This window comes from Perca flavescens, chromosome 14 (assembly GCF_004354835.1).
Source record: "Perca flavescens isolate YP-PL-M2 chromosome 14, PFLA_1.0, whole genome shotgun sequence".
In the NCBI taxonomy this organism is placed as follows: domain Eukaryota; kingdom Metazoa; phylum Chordata; class Actinopteri; order Perciformes; family Percidae; genus Perca; species Perca flavescens.
The window spans coordinates 30,130,672-30,147,175 of NC_041344.1; the positions used below are offsets into that span (position 1 = coordinate 30,130,672).

At 40.9% G+C, this 16,504-nt stretch overlaps 1 pseudogene; it reads left to right on the forward strand.

The window, feature by feature from the left end:
• The first annotated feature begins 8,995 nt into the window (after positions 1–8,995).
• Positions 8,996–13,922, forward strand: LOC114567791 (neoverrucotoxin subunit alpha-like; annotated as a pseudogene).
• Positions 13,923–16,504: the final 2,582 nt, after the last annotated feature.

Below are 16,504 nucleotides of genomic sequence, written 5' to 3' on the forward strand. Positions count from 1 at the left end.
TATCCTCCGTACTATATAGGGAACAACCAAACGAGATTTCAGACACTCACCGAAAACACATGAGATGCGCCGGTTATTTGTGTGACGGAGGGCCTGCCCAGCATCATGTAAACAAACCTAAACATAAATACTTCTAATAAGTCCCTGAAACAAACCAAGCTCTCAGGAGGTAAGTAAAAGGTTATAAATACACAGTATGTTCTTGTCCTTCTGCTTCTTCTTCTAATCCAGGAAAACACAACTGCGTTGCTTTGTGGTATACCGGAGTAAAATGTAGGGTATATTGCATCCACACTCAAATTAGCAGTGCATTGTGGGTATTTTATAGTGGACTATATAGTGAATAAAATTTAGCACGGAGAATTCAAACACCACTACAAAATGGCAAACACACTACATAGTGCACTATTTCTGTGATAGGGAACAGTTTCCAATACAGCTATTATGTTTCCGTCGGTCATTACGTCCCATTCTTGTGAGCGCAATATCTCAGGACTCTGTGTGTTGACTGCAGGAGTGGAGCCAGGTCTGAGGTATCCAGCTGCATGTCAGCCATAATCAACCTCCGCTTCATATAACCAGTTCTCCCTCAACTCAGCGTCAGATTGTTGACAATGCTGTTGACAACCGGCTAAGCTAACCTAGCTCGTTAAAGCGCCCATATTATGCTCATTTTCAGGTTCATAGCTGTATTTTAAGGTTGTACCAGAATAGGTTTAAATGGCTTAATTTTCAAAAAACACCATATTTTTGTTGTACTGCACAGCTCTCTCTCACTGCTGCAGATCCTCTTTTCACCTGGTTTCTGTTTTAGCTACAGAGTGAGACCTCTTTTCTTCTTCTGTACTATCTTTGATTGCACTGCACATGCACAGTAGCTCAGTAGAGACAGTAAAAGAAAGGCTGTTTCTCCAACTTTGGTCAGTTACAAGGCAGGATTAGCTGGGAGACTTCTAAATGAGGGCGCACATGTAAGTAGTTCTTTTGTAGATTATAGTGAACTTGTTTGTGTTGTAGCAGTGCTTTGCTATTGAGAACGACGTAGCATGCTAGCGCTAACGCTAACGCTACGAGCTAACGGTTGTGGTTAGCCAGCTCAGCCGATTTTGAACAGCTCACTAGGAGACTGAAGGCAGGACACTTTCAGAAACCGTATCTCACTCAAAACTGCAACAGGATGGATTTTTTTCAAAGTTTGTATGTGTGTGGAAGCACCAGAGACACAAAAGAACACCCCAAATCCCAGAAAAAGTGTTTTTTTCATAATATGGGCACTTTAAACAACAAAGAACACCGCTGCTAAAGGCTAACTTAGCCGGCAACATACAGTAAATCCCCTTCTCTCTACGTGTTGTGTTTAACGTGAGGATGAGACTAACTAGCCTGAGTGAGTGCATGTCTTCCCTACTTCTGAAGGGGCTGTGCGGTGACAAGTTGACTGACCCAGCGCTGCATGGTCACGGTCGGAAAGACTGCTGCTGGCCTCAGTACCCTCCTGCAGTCAACAGCGACTGGGCCAGGCTTATCCACCTGGCACGCTATTGGCGGGTTTAACACGATGACGAGAGAGAAGCGAAGGCAAGCAGCTTTTTGTTTACATTCAACATGACGGCCACCAAAGCGCAGCAACCTGTTGATGCCGCTGTCGCTGTGGTTTTAAAAGATTTCAAAACCAAATGGCTTTCGCTCTGCCTCGCTCTGCAAAGTACTTCACTCGGATCGTTGGTCTGATTGGTTGAAGCACTATCCAATTGCGTACAGAGTAAGGTGACCAGACGTCCCGGTTTGACCGGGACAGTCCCGATTTTTAATTGCTTGTCCCGAGTCCTGACAAAAGCCTGTCGGGACGCTAAAATGTCCCGGTTTACACCAGGAGCGGCGTCAGCCGATTTTGCCGGGTCTTCAGCCCCGAATGTTTTGAGTATAGCCCCGAATGTAACTTTGTCCAGTTTATTTTTCCGAGGCGAATAGAACGGGCAGCTAAGTGCGGGGTCCGACCATGCTGTATTTGTTGCTATCACCTAGCAACCGTCTCTCCGTGAGGAAAGCTGTGAAAGGGGTGAAGTTTTCGGAGGAATCGTAGCCAAATCAGTCTAATACAGTGATGCCATCAATACAAAGTTTAGGAGCGCAATACTAATGATTTAGTTTGAAGTTCCCGTGACGTTTCCAGTCTACGGTTCAGACTCAGACACACGGAGCTCTGAAGCAGACCTGTGGGTCTCTTAGTGTCCACTCTCTCTGTAAAATGCAGGGCAGCTTCAGGTTCATGGATGTGATCAGCTGTGGCCATGCTGCGGCAGATGTGTTGCGTTTGTGCTCCGTGTATTCTTTAGTTTTGGGTTTCCACCTCCGACGTAGAGCAGCGTACAGCCACTTCCATAGCTAAACAATTTGTCTCATTCAGAGACCAGAGACCCAAACGGGGCTCTGTCTGTCAGAAGGTCTGAGATCTACCGTATCAGCAGAGCAATCACAGCAGACTATGGTGCAGGTATAGATTATTTTCTGAAATATAGCTTGTGATTTTATTCTTGTAATAGCCTATTATCACTTTATTTTTCTCAAAATATCACGACTCCTCCAAATCACAGAGAACACTACTGTGTTTATATAGTTTGAATGTGCACAAAGTTTTGGACAAGAGCAGTAAATCTTGCTCAAACATCTGAAATATTACAGTCCAGGGGTTTATTAATAGATTAAAATGAATGAATGTATCATTGAGGTGAATAATTGTCATATGCACATTAAGGAGGTTACTTAACCAACAAAAGACGCAAAATAGGAGGTAAGAGTAAATGATGCCTATAGGCTACATGTGTGCTGACTCAGATAGAATTAGAAAAGTCCATCCAAAGGAGAATAAATAGTTGAAAGCAATACAGAATGCCTGACAGCTTTACTGCAATATATTCCATTATGTTTTTATATTTGGATTGTAATCTGTTTCTCTTTAAATTAAGATATTTGCAGCATACATTGATTCAGAAAAAGGTAGAAATAGGTGCAAAAAAATTCACCAGAATGCAGAGTGTTTAATGCTCAAAATTTTCAATAAATAATTTTAATTACTTTGCTGTTATTGGAATAAATAACACTTAAAAAAATCTTTTTTAGAAAAAATCCCAACATAAATCTCACACAGCCTGAAATAGGCTGTTACTACAATTTTGTTAATTTCACAGGAAAAAACACTTATTAATAGACGAGGAGCCTAGGATCAAAATAATGAAGTTACTGTCTGTGTCTGTGTCTGAACAGGGCTGGCACATGTTCACGTTAAAAAGCGTGTGCGTGCACAAACACACTACAGTCACGCGCAAAGTGCCCCGGTTTTAGCTCCAGGAAATCTGGTCACCCTACAGCACAGAGTCATTTCAACTATGCCCATTGATCACACATCTTGTGCAGTAGCAAATACAGAGCAGACTCCCCAGACTAATGTTCCATCTTAAAAGATTGAGCTTGGTCTGGTGATAGCCAGACTAATGTTCTGGCTGATCTGTTCTGCTGTTAATTTGTATACATCGTTCAATAGCCTGCAGTTTGCCACCTGGACCTGACTCCTGCCTCCACCCCACACCTGCCAAACATGGACCAAGGACCTCAAATAACTGGATTTAACTGGACTGGAAATCACTTTCACTGGTTCACTGCCACAAGCCCCTCATCTGCCCCTCTGCATTACCCCGCTCTCTCTAGGACCTGAATTAGAAACCGCACATAACGTATTAGACCCCAATAAGCCGTATACTTTGTATCAAATTAGACCAAAACTAAAAACAATTTGGTCCTTATTACAACGTAAACGGACACTTATAGCCTACTTAGACACAGCTACCTAAATTATGCTGTAATTAGAAACCGCACAATTTCCAAATAAGAAATAAACTGTACTTTGTATCAAATTAGACCAAAACTAGAAACAATTGGGTGCTAAATATAAATTAAATGAACACCATTATAACCCAGGCGCCATTAACCAAAATGGTTCTGTAATTAGAAGGGTTTAATGCCATATTATATTGCCTTTATAATTTATTAATAATACAAACAGAAAATGTGCAGCAATACTCTACAGCCGTTGAAAACGGAAACAAAGGCGAGCTTACCACGGTCAGGCAGAGGCCGATCTACAATTAGACAAGAACATCAGTGTTAATAAATGACAAAGCAAAGACTAAATTACAAACCAAACCCAAGCACAAGATAAACAATCTCCTTTGCAGGAAAAATGAGTAAAACCTACCAACACATGTTCTGCTAAGCACAATGGGCCTCATTCACCAACCGTTCTTAAACCCCACTTACGCACTTTTTACGGAAGTTAGGAGACCGGGTGGGCATATCACAGCCATCCATCAGCATGAGCTCTCCCACGAGTTGTGGATATAATAAATCAACTGGCCACACAATATATTATCTTCCCCTACACAGCGCAACAACAGCTGCCGGTCAAGAGAGGGTTCTACTCTATTGCGGGTCTGCACAACGTAATTGGGGCAATAGACTGCACTCATGTGCGCATTAAGGCACCCTCACCAGACCCATTCCCATACCTCAACCGCAAGCAACATCACTCAATCAATGTACAAGTCATCTGTGACTCCGACAACCACCTCTTGAACGTGGTCTCCCGCTTCCCAGGAAGTGCACATGACTCAGAACAGTTCTGTGGGAATGTGCCTGGAACAAGGAGCTGCTGGAGACGTATGGTCAGTAATTTCAAATTCCAATTTTTGGTTTCAGAAAGTGAGTTTCTTCATTAATGACTTGTTTCATTAGGAGATCGGGGGTATGAACTTGCCCCCTGGCTAATGACGCCACTAACAAACCCTCAGACGCACCAAGAGGCCTCTTATAACCAGAGGCACGCACCATTGAGCGAACCATCGGTATTCTGAAGGGGCGCTGGATGTGTTTGGACACAGCAGGTGGTAAACTGCTTTACAAGCCTGAGAAGGTGAGTAGGACTACTTGTTTTATTCAGATTTGAAAAATGGAGAACATGTTGTAGAATAATCTAAATCCAACAATTTATTTTATTTAGTATTTCTAGCTTTTGATCATCTTTTCACCGTTTTTAGGTTTGCAGAATAATAATGGCCTGTTGTGTGTTACACAACATCGCTATGAAGCGTGGTGTTCCACTTCCACTTCAGCCACCACACCAGGATGTGCGTCCTGACCCATTGCTGGGACCAGACAACCGACTTAGCGTGGAAGTCAGACAACAAACACAATCCGCTCCTGGTTATCCAAGACCGCATCAGAGATGACACGTGCAGTTGGACGGGACCTGGGGGCATGTACAGAGGCAGGCCTACTGCAGGAAGGCTGAATGGTGTCTGGTACCTCTTCACAGAGGGGTTGTGTGGATCTGTAAAAAAAAAAAAAAAAACTATACTAAAAGTAAAACAGTCACAGTACACTCATTTTAAATTGTTTTAAATGTTTAATTTTGTTCTTTATAGGCCTACTGCAAAAGCAATAGGATTTCAAACTGAATAAACTAAGAATTCAGGGGAGGACTCATTCACAGTCACATAGGCCCACATTTTGACAAACTGGTGTAAAATTCCTTTCCAATGGTTTCACTGTTACTTTCAGTTAAATTATGGCTTTAATTAATTTAATTATTATATTTATTCTCACCAATAATGGCCCTGATGCGCTGGTCAAACTCAGGGCCTGCAGCCCCCCTCCAGTGGTGAACATATGTCTCTTATGTTTGGATGTGTTTTTTTTTTGGTCTCTGATTTTAAGTCAAACCATTTTTTTTTTTTAATATCTACAATTGAGCGATGTTGTCCAGGAACATCATTTACTGAATCCGTGATCTCCTTCCATGCCTCCGTTTTGTTGGTGGCTTTAAAACCACTGGAAACACTACTAAATAATATGCCTCATTTGGCATTTACCTGTTGCAGCAGAATTTCTATTTCAGCATTATTGTAATCCTTTTTTCATTTGGTGATTGGTGGATCTGATCTTTTGGGCATTCTCCAACTTTTCCTGCACACGGCCACAAGTGTCATGTCCTTATATGGGTATTTCCGGGCGTTTTCTTATGCTAATTAGGAACAACTGACACACACTTTCAATTAAGAAGACGTGGGATTCATCAATCCTAAGAACACAGGTGTGAACAATTCTGTGTTTAAGAACACGTCATGAATCTAACGTAGACTTTTCTTAGGGACTTTCTTAAGAACATATTTAAGAAAAAACTTAGGAAGATATTGGTGAATGAGGCCCAATGTGCTGCCAGCCAGAACAACAAAGGTAATGGAGAACAGAGAGGGAAGTGGCGGGGTCTCCTCCCTCCTTTATCCAGGGAGCTGAATGAACACAGGTGTGCTCATTTGACCGACTGAAAATGTTAACAAAGCCTATTATTGAACCAATATAATATATTAAAGACCAGATTCAAATGAAGGATTTAAAGTTTGGAGAAATAGCAGTGTGCTCGCTGAAATGAAAGTTGACTTTTCACTTTTGTGCTGCTCACTTATTGAGCAGCACAATAGAATCAATCCAAATAGCATTGTTTCACTGTATGATTGTAATTGAATGCTGCAACGCTGCTGTTGAGCTGGGGCTCGAGCCACGGGACCTGATCAGAGTAAATGATTGACTTTGTAATGCTGCAAGCAGAGCAGCTTCCCTGCGGGGACAGATCAGAGGGAGCTCAGCCATGGTTATTGTTGAAAAGTCCAACTGCTGCACACACAGCCAGCCCTTCTCACATCCCACTGCCAGTCAAACCACAGCAATTCAGTATCACCACTGTGTCGCTGCAATACTGTTAATAGTGTGATACATAGGAGACAGTGTGAGTAAGCAGCTCAGCCTCTGCAAATTGCAAGGTCATTAATTAAAGACAAAATGAAAGTCCAAACTGCAGCCAGGATTTTGGGGTAAATTCATTCCACAATTGTACTTGCTGTGAAATATTTTCATTATTATACTGCGGCAGCAGCTCCGGGCTCTCTGACAGTAAACCTGCTGCAGTATACTCTGACTGACTGCAGATTACGTTTCATGGCACGTTGATATCGCTGCTGTCAAAAATTCTACACCAGTGTAATCCCAGTGTCAGAGCAATGTTGAGCTAATGGTCTTTACGAGGAGGTGAGCACTGGGTGTGCCAAGCAGCCTGTCATGCAGTGCATCCCGTCTCCTCGCTAACACCCTGCGAGGCTGAGGAGGAGTGGAGCTGAACAGAGATGAGTCAGAGGAGACGACAAAATCAAATTCTGACTTCACGATCACCAGCACCAAGCTATTTTCAGAGACACCGCATGGAACAAAGTCATATTACACCAGCACAGGTAGCATGTGTGATGACAATTAAGTAATGCTTTCACTCAGTACTAGTGGTAATTTTCTATTCAATTTTAGGATTTAATCTTAAAATAAAAGTTGACTAAAACTATTTTATTCTCGCTTAAGTCATCTTGCTTCATCTCATCATAAAACGTGTTCCAAAATGCCAATCACATTTGCAGTTCCATGTGAAGTCATATGGGGTTTGATGCTGGGTGACCATTCCAGTTAATTTACCTTGCTGTCTGTCTGTTGTTGGCTACAAGAACCAACAGAAAAGGCTTTCCATACTCCCATCATCTGAGTGTGTGAAGAACCAACAACAGGAAAACCTTTTTTTTTCAACCAACTTCACACTTTGAAGCTGTACTTTTTTGCTTCTTTTTTGTTGCAATATGAAAAACATCACAGAACTATTCCAAACTGCTTGCATTTCTCCAAAAATAGAACAGAAAATGTACCTGGCCAGAAAAAAAACTAGCTTTTTCTTTCAGAGAAGGGGTACATGTGGCCCCATTGGCTCGTACAAAATGAATACATAATGTACAATGTATACTTAATTTTATGCAAAATAATACAATTTTATTGGAAGTATAAGGGTGAAAGGAAAGGTGCACATAGATGTTATCGTTCTTTTTTTTTAAGATTATCTTTTGGGCATTTTTAGGCTTTTATTGACAGAACAGCTGAAGAAATGAAAGGGGAGAGAGAGGGGGAATGACATGCAGCAAAGGGCCGCAGGTCGGAGTCGAACCCGGGCCCGCTGCGTCGAGGAACGAATGCAGTGCAACTAGTAACAAGTAACATAGCTCAAAAACAGCGTTCGTGATTCGACTGGTCATGACTGTTATCCAAGATGGCGGCCGCATGTAAACATTAACGCTACTGTTTTTATAATCTATCTTTGTAATAAACTGTCTGTACACTTACAAAGTTCTCAATGCTTCAGTTTGCATGTAGGGACCCTCATTATACTACCGTGGAAGTGTGGTGCTATTTTAAGCCTTGTTAGTGGTGTAGAAATAGTGATTTACCCTGTGCCCCGAAAGCTAGCGTTACCAGCTAAAGACCGGTTTGCGGTAGCTAGTTTCAAGCTACAGACACATTCGTTTAGTATGAAAACAGATCCCAGAGAATGTTCGACTCAGTACACATATGTTATTAACCCCTAGGTTCATTTTGCGCCGGAATTGTCCTTTAAGGATACATGGAGTACTTACCAACACAATCATCATTTTTTGAGAGAAATAGTAAAGGTGAATGCATATACGAACAAGTTCTCTGTTTAGCAAACACGTTACTGTTGATCATCTTTCCATCATCGTATAAAGCCCGCCCTGACAATTTGATTGGTCCAAACAGCTCTGGTTCGAGCATAGTTGCCCCTTCTAAGCTAAGTTCGGCTGGCGTCCAGGCTAGTAAACTATAGGACATTTGGTAAAATGAAGGCAGAGTTGCCAAAGCTTAAGGTAAGCTAACTGGTTAATCTGTGTCACTGTAGAATCCACATACTGAACCATTGCTGGTGTCCAGCACTGTGCTACACCTTCCATTACCACACTGAGGATGATTTAGAACCGATACTTTTTTCACTCAAACCCCAGAAATAAAACTAAAACAAAAAAACTGATCATGTGTTTTGTTAGTCTCACTCGACACCCAGATGGACATCATTGAGAAGGGCTTTGCAACACATGTAGTCACAGGCATTCTTTATGGGGCAAATGCTTTCTTTGTGTTTGACAGTGAGAAGTTAGAAGCCAGCAACATTGAGGACATCCAGGGCAGCATACACGCTGTGATAAAGAATATCCCTTCATTTAATACTGAGGGTGAAGTTCACCTCAAGCTGATTGATGAAGAAAAAGCTCTGACTGAGAAATTCTCCTGCAAATTCTACGGAGACAAAGCAACCGTGCAAGATTTGAAGATGCATTGAAGACCTACATACAAATTCCAAAGCTAATAGGAAAAAATGGAGAAAATGCTGTTCCAATGAAGGTCTGGCTGATGCCACTGAAGAATTTCGACTCCAAAGCTGCTGAGCTGAAGAGAGAGATCAGCATTGGACTAGTAAGTAAGGCGCAGGATACTTTTGAAGATTTAAGGGAAGTAGAAATGAGATGCAACGATTCTCTGGAAGACATAGTGGTCAAGAACCTTCCCCAAATTCAAGAAGAATTAAAGAGTTTCAAAAAACGGTGTGATTATTGTGAATCTAACTGCAGCAGATTATGGCAGAGAAACTTCCCTCCATCCGTGAAGGTAAAGAATATGAGAGCTCACTAGACCAACTCTATAAAGACAGAAGCTATGTTTCCATCCACACGTTGTTTTCGAAATTATGTGATATTGAATGAAAAATGCCTTATGGTAACAATGAATTTCATGAATATTGACTCAAAGGTAATACGTTCGGTCTCATCGGATTTTATCTTGATCTATACACAGCTTATGCGATGAACGCTGATGGAAACGTTATAAATAATGAATTTCTATTAAGTTTTAGGTCATTTTATGGTTGCAACCCGCCACAAAAAGAAGAAGAAGTTTTAGTTAATTTCCGCCCAGTATTTCCGCTCTGTTTGCACACATGGCGTGTGTCAACAAAGACAGATGTAAGTGGACGAACGAGGAGACAAGAGACTTTTTGAATTTAATTTACGAGCAAAATATAATGGCTATTTTAGATAGCAAAAATCTAAGAAATGCCATAATTTATCAGGAACTCGCAAAGGAAAAGGCCAACAAAGATTAAATGGAATGAATGAATGAATGGAGTAAATGGAATGAATGTGGCCACAGGGTCAACTTTAAATGATTTATTAAAAATGTAATAACAATAACTTATAACAATAACTTATTTCAGGCTGAGTCTGTGCTACAGCAGCTGCAGTCTGGTGTTAGAATCCTCTCCAGTGAAATACAGACACACTTTTACACCGTTTAGCTGTCAGCATTTTAACCGTGTTTACTCCCGCTGCTAGCTAACGGTAGGCTAACGTTACCTGCTGCAAAGGGTAGCGTTAACTAGCGTCCCGTGCGGCGATGTTTCAGTTCCCTCTAACGTCCGTTTTCGGAGCATCAGAGAGAAGCGCAGGCATTTAAGTGGCACCGAAATCCACGTTGCTATTCGGTCCGGTAGATAGCGGTCGTTAAGGCACCGGTGCTGTATTAGCACCGGGTCTGTGCAGGTGCACAAACCAATAGGGTGTCGGAATGGTATATGTTTATACTTCTCATCCGACCACAATCTAATTCACTCTCTCCGGATGGCGCGATGTATCTGGATTGGTTTTTTTTGGTGTGTTTTTTCGAATGAAAACAAGCCGAACTGAAATAGGAGTAACAAGGCTATTTTTAAAATGTATGGAGTAGAAAGTACAGATAATTTAGGGAAAATGTAAGGAGTAGAAGTAAAAAATCAGCTGTAAAATAATTACTCCAGTAAAGTATAAATACCCAAAATTTCTACTTAAGTAAGGTAACGAAGTATTTGTACTTCGTTACTTGACACCTCTGGATACATGTCTCAAAAAAGAGAGTTGTCTCGCAGCGGTGCCGGAGGGAAAATAAAAGGCAAGTTCCACCTTTTTGATGAGCTGGATCAGATCCTCGGCCAAAGGCCCATCGTAGCTTCCTTGGCTTCTAATATATTGTCTAGCAAAACTTTGTTCGCAAATGTTTGCTTGAATGTTGTGCGATTCAGTGTGAAAATGAATGGAAACACCTTAAAATGTCTCAAATCAATTCGATATACCAATTTGACTGCAAAACAGCATGTGACGTCATTACGCAACAGGTTTTTATTCGCTTTAAAGCTGTTGGATGGAAACACACTTTCACCAGCTTTATTTGCATGAGATTTTTTTACCGAACTTCAGATAATTTGATTGACAAGTGGATGGAAACTTAGCTAGAGACAAGTTCAGTCATGAAAATCTAAACAAGTGGCTGTATGACAAAGAGAGACAAATCAACGTCATCAGATCCTGTGTAGATACCATGGAGGGAAAGATCGTCCCAAATCAATCAGAGCTGGACAGGAAGGTTCTTGCTCCAGGCGTAGGCAATGCTCTGGGCTTTGTTTTCACCTCGATGGAAAGGGGTGATACCAACCTTGACTACTTGGACTTACCTAAGTTAGGAAGTACCAATGAAGACCAGTGGTACCACTCAGATGAAGTTTTACATTTTTTTTTCGATCGCTAAACGACAGTGGGCACAACTGGAGTCACATGTGCAAAACTCAAACTACAGTCTGCACTACCAACAGTCACCTGAGCTAAACAGTTCACATCAGCTGCAAAACAGGCTCAGTGCAGCCAAACACTATGCACAATCCTCACTGAGATAACACACACTGTCACTCAGAACACACTAGGGTAAAAACACTAGCATCAAACACCAATACACAAATTACAAACTTTTTCATCTTTACAGTTTGAACAATTTGAGTGACTTGACACTACTCAATAGTTTATTTAAGGAAAAAATATAGATTGTATAACATACCAATTTTTACATAAGGTAAAAAAGAAGGAATGAAAATCAGCCGTTTTCTTCAATAAAGTATTTTGTCTCTAGTAATTTATGGAATTACTAGGGAAAAAAACTAAAGGTACATACGTAACAGTACCAAAGAATAGTGTGACTAATCCTGCCTCTCTCCAGCATCATGTGGCAAGTTTTCTTCATCACATTGGATGTCTGCATCATCGCTAAATAAAAATGAATGTGGTGTTTCTATGCTTTCACCGCCATTACTTTCTGAAAAACAGAAACTATACTATTGTAAAGATAGTGTTTTTCACTTTTTTTATAGCTGTGTATATAACCTCAGACATCTTACCTGGGCATATTGGTATCTTTGATCTTTTACCTGTTTCTCTCAAACAGTACAGTGTATAATTGTTTCATTCTTATTTGGTGTTTGTATACAAAAAAAGGCTTTCTGAGCTTTCTCTGTATAAATACCATATATGTTCACTAACTAGTCTAAAACAAGACACCTACTTAGGCTTTCAGCTAAAATTGCAATCAGCAGTGTTTGATAGGCACCAGACTGAAATCTATTCTGTTTTGAATGTGTGGTTAACAGTTTTGACAGCAGTGTGTTAGCATTTGAACAAAGTGCTGTAAATCTACAGTGTTGTGCACGTTGTGGTTAAAGTCATGGGATAAGTGTGTAGAGTTTTGAAAACTGTGTTCAAGCAATGAAAAACGAACTAGAGTTTGGTCCACATGAACTGCTGCTGTGCAGACTGTAGTTAGAGTTTTGCACATGGGACTCCAGTTGTGCCCACTGTCGTCTAGCAATCGAAAAAAACTGTAACTAAAATGAGAAAAAAAAGCAAATTCTTACCATCACTTTGCCATATCACAGAAGAACAACAGCAGATTCTGTTTCCTCATAGCAGCCATTGCAAATGAGAAATACACAGGAGCAACCATCTACCATTACAAGAACGGCATTCTGGTCACTGAAGATTTTTCAAAGCTCCCTCCTGTGGAGACCATCACAGACAGAAGAGATGATGAAGACTTGTTGGATTCTTGGTCTGTCATGTTTACATTAAAATTTAAAGAGCAACTTAAAGGGGCTCTACTCAAAATACTAAAAGAATAAGTGGGCTAAGATTGACTCCAGACGGCTCTCACAGAAATACCTATGTTTATCACGGCCACATTCAATTACATGTACGCATGACCGGACTGGCTATCCCAACCAAGAACAGACTTTACTGCTATATTAATGTTCTGGGTGTCGACTACAGACCCTTTAATCATCGCACATTAGAACCATAAGAATCAAGTTTAAATTTGGCAAAGATGGTCTTGAAAGTCCACTCAGCGCACAAATAATTGGCAGCTTTCCCAGACCACCTGCAAACAGTTCCAGTGTGCATCAGAGATCATAGGTTGATCAAAGTCTCTTTGTGTTAACAGGTTCTAGGAACAGAAAAATGTAGTCAACCGCTTGGATAATGTGGGCTATAAAAACTATTTGTAGGATTTAGCTCCCCTCTAGGGGCCTTTTCTAGCAGTGAGTTTAAAGGTGAAGCCAGGCAAGGGAGGACACTCACAGCTATCTGTTTTCCTCTCTTATGACTATATATAGGTAGCTCACACCATGATGAAGAGAACATCAGAAGAAAAGTGGAAGAGATTATGTGTGTCAAAGGTTACCCAAATAGATTTATTGCTGAAGAGTTGTTGCTGTTGTTGCATAGCAATCTGGTGTTGTAGGAAGGAGATTATAATTCTGCTGAGCAAACATCAAATACTGTGATACACGAGTATTAAAGTAACTTGGCACTAAATCTTCCTCGACTCTAAGCTCAATATCTTTGCTCCTTAATTTACCAATGTAAGTGAAGGGGTTGAGCTGATATTTCTTCCTGTTCAGCAGTTTTATTTGTATTTTTAGCTCTTTCTGCAGTTTGCTCAGCATGCAGGAGCTAGGGGGAAAGATACTTTGAATCTGTTATTGTAAGGGGATCTATGATCCTTCCAACTCTGCAAATGATTCACAGTACAACCGAGTGAAATCTGTGTTCTTATTCAACTGTTCATCTGTATTCAGGTGAGATTTTGACCTTGGAAGTACATTTCCCTCACGTTCTGCTCTCTGTGTGTTTCCCTTACGATTATGTGATAACGTTAGTACTTTTACAATAGCCAAAGTGTCTGCAGCAGCATGTTGCAAAGCAACGGCAAACAGGAGATGGAATCTGTTAAATTCTCGAACCAAGAACGGACAACCAGTGTTGACCGAATCTCCCAAACTACTTTTTGAATCCACTGGTGAATCCTCTGCGTTTCTTTTCTTTTTTAAAGATAATTTTTGGGGCATTTCAGCCTTTAGTGGAAAGAACAGATATGAAAGGGGAAAGAGAGAGGGGGATGACGTGCAGTTAAACCAATCAGGGTCGGCCATTTGTCACGAGCCTATCACAGCATGAGATCCTGCTTTAAATCTGCTCTCTCTTCCGCGGTTGGCAGTTGTCGTTTCAGGAAATAGAGTGCGTCCCGCCTCCTCTCCTTCTGCCACTGGTGGTCACGCCCTCGGACCTGGGTTTCGTCTAAGCTTGGCTGTCGATGGTTCCTCTGCTCTTTCACCAGCACCAGTGTCTGGACTCCATCAGGGGATTTGTCTGGGTTTCCTTAACCCTTTAGGATATTTGGGTTCGATGGAGTCCAATCTCCAGAGACTTGTACATTTACATGTTTGTATGTACAATAAATATGTTCATAATTGCAAAGAAGTCTCTCCTGATTGAAATGCTTCTATTATTTCTAGTCATAGTTCTGTTATTTTTACTTGTTACTATAATTGCCACTGTTCATCATACCAACTGCTATAATTATTATGAATCATATTTGTCTATATCTGTATCAGTGTCTCTGTGTCCCAACCGGCAGCATCAGATATCCGTCTGGATCTGTCTGAGGTTTCTCCCTGTAAAAAGGAAGTTTTTCCTCGCCACTGCTGCACCAAATTCTTGCTCTTGAGGGGGGAATTGTTGTGTAGATGACATGAGTGTGGTCTAGACCTACTCAATCTGTAAAGTGTCCTGCGATAACTCCTGTTATGATATGACACTATAAATAAAATTGAATGAATTTGAGATCACGTGAGAGAGTGGTGTGAGGTGGTGCATTGCTCTTTCTGGCACGATAATCTCAATAATATGCTATCCCATCATCTACTGGCTTGACTTCTGTATATTAATTCTGAAAGCAGTTACAAGATCTCGGAGGACAAAGTGACAGGAAGCAGGGTTCAGTTCACAATGTTCTAAAGGTTTAATAAGACACACAAGGACACATACATGGAGGAAAGGAGGATTGGAAAACACTATTCATGATAAAAATGTATTATACATATTACAACAGATGAGTGAGACTTTGTTCAGTTTTTTTTCAGAATGGAAAGTAACATATTAACAACAACCTTACTTTCAAATCGTGTAGTGTGTGCATGTCCTTATGTGGGTGTTGCAACCCAATTTTAACATTGGTTAGAATTCCTGTAGTCTGAATTAATGCTGCTTTAGCTTTATCTTCATTAGCTTAATAAATAACTCTCTTAGGTAGGAGTATTTTTAGTCCTAGGTTGACTGTTAGCTCAATTCCGAGGAGTGATTCCAAGATGCTTTGATATCTGCTTGATTGGTGCTAACTTTTATATAATCCATCCAAACTTGATAGCAGTGGCTGAGGGAGAGACTGCATGGCGCAGAGATAAAGTGTGGCTTGGAAGGCAAACTGGTGAGGCATCCAGCTTGATTATTCCGTTTGAATAGCAGAAATACTCCTCTCTCTCTCTCTCTCTCTCCCCCCCCCACCCCCATCCAGCCTTGGCAGCTCTGAAGCAGTTTCATGACTGCAACCCTGAGACGACTGGTAAACAACTCCTCACAGACTCTTCACACTGGCCACACACATACAAAGTAAAACCTATAAATGGACAGATATGTTCATATGCAACTCCAGCTCCACAGTTGCAAACATAAACACAGATCAGCACATAATCTAACAATTAATACAACTTCAACATGTTTATGAGAGCACAGTGAGAGACCCACTGTCTCTGAACTGGTCTGCAGGAGGCTAGGATATAGAAGCTGGTGTATGAATATATGAATGAAGGACATGCTCAGGAGGAAGTCTTCCTGAGGCTAACACTGACCTGGCATGCTGACTCCATGTTTAAAGCCAAGTCACGCACACAGGAATGCAGCCAATTACAACTCCAGCACAGAGCTGCTTCCAGCACAGAATGTTAAAGGGTCAGTTCACCCAAATTATGGCTCCTTCCCCACTTCTTCTTGCTCGGACCACACCCATATTCAAACTTGGCCTTCATTTGTTTTTAAATAACATGTAATAATTATGATACCTGTTAATAAATACAGAATACAAAAGGAAAAAAAAAGGAAAAGAACAAAATAAAGAATGTGACTAATAACAGATATGAAAAAAGGCCCAAATACAATAATAATAATAATAATAATATAGTAATTTGCATGTCGTCGTCCCCCCCCCCCCCTCTCTCTCCCCTTTTATTTCTTCAGCTGTCCTGTCCTTAAAGGCCTAAAAATGAACATGGGTCCATACTTCTGAAATTCCCAAAATCGTGTTGTAAACTCCGACCCAGTGCTTTATA